The 8,160-nt window shown below is 40.4% G+C and overlaps 1 non-coding gene across 1 annotated transcript; it reads right to left on the bottom strand.

The window, feature by feature from the left end:
* Nucleotides 1-4,217: 4,217 nt before the first annotated feature.
* Nucleotides 4,218-4,291, bottom strand: TRNAR-UCU (transfer RNA arginine (anticodon UCU)). Its single transcript has one exon. It is a non-coding gene; the product is annotated as a tRNA-Arg (tRNA).
* Nucleotides 4,292-8,160: the final 3,869 nt, after the last annotated feature.

The following is an 8,160-nucleotide window of genomic DNA, read 5'->3' as shown; positions in this document are numbered from 1 at the left end:
AATTATAACAATATACTGTAATAAAAGTTATATGAATGGATTTAGAAACCCTATTAAGTAAAATAGGGTTACTATATAGAATACAAACATTGTAATACCATGACAGCTGACCGGACAACTAAGAGAGCTGTTAAGTGACTAATTGAAGGGTAGGGTTTAAAGTGTGGATGCACTGGACAAAATGACACGTCTTGGGCAGGAGGGAGCAGGAGGGTTTGAGATCTCATCATGCTTCTCAAAATGATGTGTAATTTTAAAACTTATAAATTGTTTACTTTTTAGCCTGACCAGGTGGTGGCGCAGTGAATAAAGCATCAGACTGGGATGCGGAGGACCCAGGTTTGAGACCCCGAGCTCGCCAGCTTGAGCACGGGCTCATCTGGTTTGAGCAAAGCTCACCAGCTTGGACACAAGGTCTCTGGCTCGAGCAAGGGGTTACTCGGTCTGCTGAAGGCCCACAGTCAAGGCACATATGAGAAAGCAATCAATGAACAACTAAGGTGTCACAACAAAAAACTGATGATTGATGCTTCTCATCTCTCTCCATTCCTATCTGTCTGTCCCTATCTATCCCTCTCTCTGACTCTCTCTGTCTCTGTAAATAAAAATAAAAATGCTTCTTTAAAAAAATTGTTTATTTTTCAAATTTTCAATTTAATATTTTCAGACTATGGTTGACCATGGGGACCTGAAACTGAGGAAAATGAAACCCTAAATAAGAAGAGCCTACTGTATCTCTCTACCTATAGTTCTATTATAATGTTATTTACCAATTTATTCTTTGTTTCTGCCACAAAAATATGGATCTCAGTGCTTAAAACATGGAGACTGACACAGAATGGACACTTAATAAATATTATTAAGAGCTGCACTATGAAATTTCTCACTCATTTTCACATTTGTAAAGCACATGAGCAAATCCATGAAGATGTTGCCTGTGTTTATGATCTTTAGGAGCTACATCTTCATCTTTCCTAACTATGTACTTTATAGCAAATCTAAGCCAGCATTAATTATTTCAGATATATACATCAAATGCTTACCATATTTTAGGCACTGAAAATACAGTAATACAGAACATACATTCTGCTGGCATATTTTATAATTAATAATCAGTTCCAAACTTGTGAAGTATTTGAGTTCTACAGTGCAATAACTTTATAAAAGCCCACCCATTTTTATTTTATATTCTTTCTTTAAAATACAGTAATTATAATACTTGCAAATTAAGAGTTATCTCTCAGAGTTAAGAAAAAAATCTGTTATCACATACAGAGGAATTTTGGGCTTGCCTGCTCAAGGCACATAAGAGAAACAGGTACTATGAGTTGATGCTTCCCATTCCTCCTCCTTGCATTCTCTCTATCTCTCTCCCCTCTTTAAAATCAATAATTTTTCTCAGTGGTAGAGCATCCTCCCTGCATGCAGAAGTCCCGGGTTCAATTCCCGGTCAGGGCATACAGGAAAAGCTCCCATCTGCTTCTCCACCACTCCCTCTCTCGCTTCTCTCTCTCTCTCTCTCTTTCTCCTCCCCTCTTGCAGCCATGGCTCAATTACAGTGAGCTGGCCCTGGGTGCTGAAGATGGCTCCATGGCCTCTACCTCAGGCGCTAAAAAGTGGCTCCAGTTGCAACAGAGCAAGGGCCCCAGATAGGCAGAGCATCGCCCCCTAGTGGGCTTGTTGGGTGGATCCTCCTCTCATTAAAATAAATAAATAAATAAACATTAAAAAAGAAAACATAGAGGAATTTCAACCAATATGGAATATCTTGCCACCAATCTTGTGATGTTCTTCAAATCCTTGAAATAGGTCCCCTAAAAGACTGAAGGGGCTGAAGGTTAGGTGATGTTTGAGTAGGTGGAAGACTCTAGTTCTCATAAGTATTTAGATAGCAAGGACCTTGACCTACCTACTGAGATAAAACCCTTAGCTAAGACACAGAGGGACCATCTGCCCTCTGAAGGACTCTACTAAGTAGAAAAGTTCATTCTATCCTCTTTCTTAGGGTAACACAAGTCCACATCAGTCCCAGCTGAAGGTATACAGTCACCTGGGATGTCTCAGGCAGGGACTGATTATTCAGACCTTTTTATTCCTCACTTTGTGGCCACATATTTTTTCTACATGCTGAGGAGGGAGATGAAAGCCACTAGAACACTAACATAACCTATATATCTATACAGAGCTGCACTATAAACTTTCTCACTCATTTTCACATTTGGAGGATAGATAATATATCCTTGTTTTTATAAATAAACAAATTAAAGTTCAGACAGATTTAGCAACTTGGCAAAACTGCAATTTGAACCAAGTCTTCTCATCCCTAGATAGAAAATAAAAATAACTAGCTAAAATCAGTTTTGAAAGATTGTCTGTGGGTTTTTATTCTCATTAGTATAGAATTTCACCTAAATAGCTGATTATATTGCAGCCTGATCAAAATTTGAACAGTTTGACGTCTACTTGGGTACACATCCCCTCCCAGTCCTCAACCCTCACTCCTAGCCTCCACAATTTCATGAAGTCTTTATTCCTAAAAAACTTCTAGAATTGAATAAACCTTAATGTCAGTTATAATGAACCTAGAATCTTGCCCCACCCTTTAAGAGTGATAGAGAGACAACCTCCTTACTCCTCATTACTGTGGAGCAGTCCCATTGCAATCAAATGATTTAGGGAAACTCGAAAGATAGAGTTTTCTGTGTATAGTTGAAAAATGTAGCAGGCCCCTTCTTTAACTTCCTTCCCTCATCCGCACATTGATTTTTCCTCTCAGGACAGAGCTTAAAGCAAAAATACATAGATAGGCTGAGCTAACAATAAAAAAACAGGCTCCAAAAGGGTCTGCCCAGGAATTTCTGCTCCACAGAAACATCCTCCAAAGTGTATGTCCATAGTTTAATTAATATCTAAATTGGTATTCCACCAAGGTAACTCAGAGAAGGAAAGCTTTGTGGTCTCTTACTATAAGAATTGTAAGTCCTTTAAGTTACTGCTCTACTTCAAAAGAATTTCAAAAGTTTCAATTTGCTACAAACATGAATACTTCCAAAAGGCAGAAATCATCAGTCTCCCTTCAGAATCCTTCTGTCTGCTCTATCAACATCCACTTCTTAGTATGGTGTTGTTGTGGTTAAATTGTGTATGAATTCTCCCCTTTCACCTCACTTCAGCTTCCTCAGAGCTGAATTCATGGCTAGTTGTAGCCTCTGATCACCCGTCCAGAGCCCCAAGTGAGAAAGATGTTGATTCTCCAGCTGTGGGAGAAGTTTGTCTTCTCAGGTTTCCTGGGTTTATCAGAGGTGGAAGTCAGTTCTTGACGTGGGTGGCAATCTATAGTTAATGGGCTGGATGCTGCAATATGCAAGGGTGAGAGAGCCAAGCCAACTCAAAATAGAAACCCAAGCTCCCTCCCAATCTTGCTCAGGGTGAGAGCAGAAGTGAATGGGGGATGAGAGAGCGGTGAGAAGACGGCTTGTTGGAAACCAGGAATTATAAAAATAATATTTAGACACAACCCTCAAAGCTGGCCCTGTAAACAGGAAAAGTGGAAAACTTTTCACAGTAAAGAGCATTTAAGTATAGGACCTTTGAGTTTCTGGGGACAAATTCATTTGCTACTGGTAATTAGTGTGTTGCAGTGTAGTTTATTTCTTGAGACAAAGGGCAATGATTACACTTCACCTTTTAGATGAGGAAGTGAGTAATGAACTTTCTAACAAAAAGCCCTAGAAATGCAAATGTATAGCTGACAAAGATAGCACCAGAAATTATCCTCTGCATGACCCCATTCATCTCCTGACTTACCTAAGTTAAGGTGGGTGTTACCTTAGGACAACTGGACATTTCTTCATTGGCATATGAGACAATCAAGCTGTCTTTTTGTGCTTTCAGAAGTAAAAGGAGCCACAATGGTCCCAGAACCTGGCATCTCGGTCACTATGTCCCAGTGATTCTCCTTTGAAGCAAGATGCAAAGGCTGTATCATTCAGGCTGAGCAGAGGGATGAAGCAGACATTTGAGCCTTCACTACAATGAAAATCAGTAAGGGAGGGACGGAGAAAGAATGAAGACAGGAAAAGCAAAAGGAGAGGAAGTCCAGGATTCCCAAGGAAAGGGGTTTCCTTTCTCTGCCTTAGAGCCTCCGGGGAGGCATAAATATAATTATAAACCTAGCGTGAGAACATACAAAGTAAAAGAGAGGATCGCCAGGTGATCATCTCTGCCGGGACTCGAACCCGGAACCTCTGGATTAGAAGTCCAGCGCGCTCGTCCATTGCGCCACAGAGACCTCACCACACACACAGCATCAGTACCAGATCTGAAAAAGCACATACCTTCTGCATCACGGAGCCATCTCAGCATCCTGCTCTCTCAGCGGTGTGGGGACAAGGACAGCTGGAAAATCTGGAGCGGAGATCCACTAGCCGGCTCCATCAAAGCTTTTCTCACTACGGCAGGGTCCTCGGGTCTTCAGAGGATTAGAAGAATGTGATGACGGTCACTTTCCCAGTCCCCATCTACTCTGTTCGCCGTTAGAGTAGGACAGAACTATAGCCTTTACTGTCCTTTTCTCTCCATCCCTAAGGGAGAATAGGGAGAAAGCTTGTCTATTCTCATGCTAATTGAGCAGAACACACCCTGCCCAGCAGAGCCACGAGAAGCCAACTCTACCTCCACCCCCTCCCATCACTGTGGTTTCATTCCAGTCCAGTTTCTCAAAGAGGGGCTGGGCAAAGCTAGGAGATTCAGGAAAACCCTGAATCCCTGAGACAAAGGAGCGGCTTCGATAAAGAAACAGTGCGAACAACGGCAGAAACTGGCAAGAAAGCTGGGTTCCAGGAAACAGGTCTGGTCCTCAGCTTTGCGAGCTGTATGTGTCAAGCCTAGGGAAGAGGTACTCAGAGTCTGATGTGATGTTTCTTCAGCATCTTCACTAGAATTAAAGATGGGAGAGAAGACAAACAGCAATGAGTGTGTGTGTGTGTGTGTGTGTGTGTGTGTGTGTGTGTAAGAGAGAGAGAGCTTGCTTATAGGGAAGAGGGTGAGAGTGACAGCTCCCCAATGAAATACAGATGGTCCTTACATAGCCCTCTATGAATACCTATCCCTCCCCACCGTTTCTAGTTCAACTCTCTGCCATTCATACTCCCAGGGCTGCCCAATTTAAAGAATGAAGATTTCTCAACTGTCTGAGCTTGCTAGAGGCTTCCTAGAAAAGTCAAAGTGACCATCCCTTCATAATCATATACAGGGATGGGCAAAAGTAGGCTTACAAATGAAATACAAATATATAATATAATAATTAATAAATAATACAAGAATAAATTATGTTTTGTATACTCACAACTTTAAACTTATTTTTGCCCACCCCTGTATAAAGGCCTTCATAGAAGCAGCCCAGATCCAAAAATATAGTTCTTATTTGAAAAACTTTCTAGAGAAGACAAGTCTATAATTACTGTTGGTTATAGTTCCCACTATGCTAATTCTTCTGAATGCCTAATCTAAGTCCTTCTACCTCACCATAAGCTCCATTTTTTTCCTATTTGATTCCCAGATACATCAAGAGTACTATTCGGCCCCTATATTCCAATGACAATGCATTAATTAAAAATTTTTTGATTTGGTATTCTCCATTGCTCTCTCACTCAAAAGGTTACACTAAAAGCAGAAAGCTGGCTCAGACTCTCTCCTCTTTTCTCACAGTGTATTGCTTTCATGGCCCACAGACCTGGACACTGCCAATTGAATTTAACTCAAAATAGTTCTCTCTTACCTGTGAGACTAGTTGATAGCCAAATGAGGAGTAATAGAATAATATAAAGAGCTCCCACTGAAAAATCTTTAAGTGCCCTTCCAAGACTATAATCACAATATCTCACACTTCCTTATCCACTCACCTAGTCTCAAGAATGAGATCTGGGAGAAAACAGGACCAAAGTTATTCAGTCAGGCTAGAATGCAAGGAGAAGACTAACATCTGGGAAAAAGCACATTCTCCAACCAAGCTTGCCTTCCACTAGAACCTAAAGAGGAGCTCAGAAAAGTGAAACCAATGTATATAATAAACCTACAGCAAGAGAGCACAGCATAAACCATTCTTAGCACATCTACCTTAGATAACTCCAAGAATCTTACACACAGAATGCAGAACTAGCCAGAGATTTTATTGCTTTGGGTGTCCATAAAGGGAAACTCAAACTTACAGGCCAGTCACAAACCATTCAAATGCAATACAAGTTCTCAGGCCACTTCCCACCAGGCTTAATCAACATTTTCTCTGCGATACTAAAGAAATCTGTTAGACCAAGTTTTGCTCAAAGCTTCATTGCCTCTTAAGAGATCATGCATTCTGTAAAGCTGAATGAGGAGGCCAGGCCCCTCCAGTAGCTTCATTTGTTGTTTGCAATGTCCTCACTTAGCATTTGGGATACAATAGTGAAAGCTAATAAATGACATGGTCCCACCCTCAAGGATCCTGTATGTAAATACCAATATAGTCACAACTTTAAAAGACATATGGAAGAAATGGCAACATTAATCTTATTGCCCACCAGATAAGGTGCCAATTTTCCAAATTAACACCATTATCATAACTCTGGAAGAATGCTCCAGCTTCAGTAGCAAACCATGCAGCTTACTGGCTTCAAAACCCTGAGAAAATGGCTTAACTTCTTAATCTACCATTTACATTATAAACTAGGGACAATAGTAAATGCTATTTATAAAGATTAGCTGAGACTTCATGATGCAAGGTGTTGTCCTTTCCTTCCCATGTTCCATGAGTTATAATTCTTGACTCTATTGCCTGGATTGCCTCCTTTTTAAATAGCCTTTCTTTATCTTTTCCTCACAGTCCCCCAATCCTGCCCTTCTCTCAGCAACAACAATTTCTCCATTGTAGCAAAAAAAACACTTCTCCTCAACAGAATTTGCCAGGATCCCTTATATTACTAGTCTTTACAACAAAAATACTCTGGATTTTGTCTAAGGGCTTTTTTCAAATAACAGCTGTCTCTGATATCTCTTGTTTGACTTTATCATCTATAAATCAGATATACCTTCTTTTTGTGTGTGTGTGTGTATTTTTCTGAAGTTGGAAATGGGGAGGCAGTCAGACAGACTCCGCATGCGCCCTACCAGGATCCCCCCGCATGCCCACCAGGGGGCGATGCTCTGCCCATCTGGGGCATTGCTCTGTTGCAACCAGAGTCATTCTAGCACCTGAGGCAGAAGCCACAGAGCCATCCTCAACACCGGGCCAACTTTGTTCCAATGGAGCCTTGGCTGCGGGAGGGGAAGGAGAGGGGGAGGGGTGGAGAAGCAGATGGGCGCTTCTCCTGTGTGCCCTGGTCAGGAATCAAACCCTGGACTCCTGCACGCCAGGCCAACGCTCTACCACTGAGCCAGCTGGCCAGAGCCCAGATATACCTTCTTGATAAGTGTGAATAATGTCTCTAGACTAGGTTTTTAATTTAAAAATAAGGAAGGAAACAATAAAAGAAAATGAAAGTTTTAAAGAAGCAAAAATATTGAAGTCAAACCATTCAAAATAATGGAAGACATTACATCTTTTCTTTCTTTTAAACTAGGTATGTCCTTTATGTTTATATAAACTTTTAAAAAGATGAGTACATTTTCTTCCAAAGATTTTTTGTACTGAGTTAATTCTCCAAAGTTCTATGACTTAAACATTACTCATGCTTCTAAATAAATACTCTTTGACCCCACAGACAAACTGGTGATTCTCATTCATTATTTCATTCATAAAGCATTGCCAAAAATAAAATTCTCTGTTGGTCCCAAAACAAAAACAAATCCCACATCCTGCTATGGTCTTACAGTTTCCTCAAAGATACTGACCAATCTGTGTTGGGGGGGGGTGGTATTTGTCAATTATAGTTGACATATAATATATTAGTTTCAGGTATAAAACATAGTGATTAGACACATATGTAACTTACAAAATGATTACCCAATAAGTCTAGTACTCACCTGCTACTGTATTAGTTATTACAATATTATTATTGACTATATTAAACTAGTCCATGTTTTAAATGCTAAGAGATATTACATGGAGTAACAGAGCAAAATAATCATTTGTATGACATAGTTCTTACATGCTATAATTTATCTCTCAGTTCCTACAGTGTCCCA

The sequence above is a fragment of the Saccopteryx bilineata genome, chromosome 2 (genome assembly GCF_036850765.1).
Source record: "Saccopteryx bilineata isolate mSacBil1 chromosome 2, mSacBil1_pri_phased_curated, whole genome shotgun sequence".
NCBI classification, from domain to species: Eukaryota; Metazoa; Chordata; class Mammalia; order Chiroptera; family Emballonuridae; genus Saccopteryx; species Saccopteryx bilineata.
This window is presented reverse-complemented; position numbering and strand designations above follow the sequence as displayed.